Source organism: Limulus polyphemus, unplaced genomic scaffold, assembly GCF_000517525.1.
Source record: "Limulus polyphemus unplaced genomic scaffold, Limulus_polyphemus-2.1.2 Scaffold5003, whole genome shotgun sequence".
Classification (NCBI taxonomy): Eukaryota; Metazoa; Arthropoda; class Merostomata; order Xiphosura; family Limulidae; genus Limulus; species Limulus polyphemus.
In genome coordinates, this window is record NW_013670613.1 from 1 (window position 1) to 1,028 (window position 1,028).

Genomic DNA, 1,028 nt, shown 5'->3' on the forward strand with positions numbered 1-1,028 from the left:
TATTTTAACCTCAGAAGCTGGTTAAACAGATAAATATATATTAAATTAATATGAAATAACAAACATTCTAGAATTATAATTCTCAGCTTTATCTATTCTTAGTTGCATACGCAGTTGTGTAGGATAAAATCAACGCTTTAGTAACTAAGTAAAATTCAAAATCTGGAAGACAAAATGCGTTGTTACAAATGCTGTAAGTTTTCTGACAATGGAAATACTAATATTAAATAATTGTTTAACTCACAACAATATTGCAAAACATAAGTGTATTTTGTTGATTGATTACCGACTATTACTGCTACATGTAGCGCCATCTTTTTTTTTTCTTATCATTAACCAAGATATTTATTCTTGTCTTTAACATCCTTCTACTTAACATTCATTGTTCTTGAACAAACATTTTCTATTGGCTTATACCAAATATAGGACATCTAACAGATAGAAATAAATAATTGTTATTTTTGTCATAGAATCTAACAGTATGTAATTTTCTGTCAACCAATATTGTAGCAACCTAAACATTATGTCACAATAACTGATATTCAATTAGTAAAGTATATTAAAAATAACATGTTAATATAACACTTTGTTAATAAACGTTTATTTGAACCAGTGGCTGGTAGATCTTATTTATACATATTAATCAACTCTAATACTTTCACAAAGGAGAATTATAAACCGTTAATACTTAGCCACCAGTGAGGATCGAACTCACGACCCCTGGTTTACAAGACCAGTGCTCTGCGACTGAGCTATGGTGGCCTCCGGTCCTCATTTATTTTTTTCAGGACTTACAACTTACAACGCTAGAAACCGGGTTTCAATACCTATGGTGGGCAGAGCACAGATAGCCCATTTTTGTGCTTAACTACAAACAAACATACTGTATTAACAAGTGAAACCATAAAAAACGTCATCTACACATGTAAGCCAAAATGCAGGCTTATATGTAGATGTGACTATGGCATGCTGTTCTATGTAATGTAAGAAAATAGTGGCCAAAGTACCTGAAAATGAATTTTCCATAA

General features: G+C 31.0%; 1 non-coding gene across 1 annotated transcript; it reads right to left on the reverse strand.

The window, feature by feature from the left end:
- Window positions 1–690: 690 nt before the first annotated feature.
- On the reverse strand, window positions 691–762 carry Trnat-ugu. Its single transcript has one exon. It is a non-coding gene; the product is annotated as a tRNA-Thr (tRNA).
- Window positions 763–1,028: the final 266 nt, after the last annotated feature.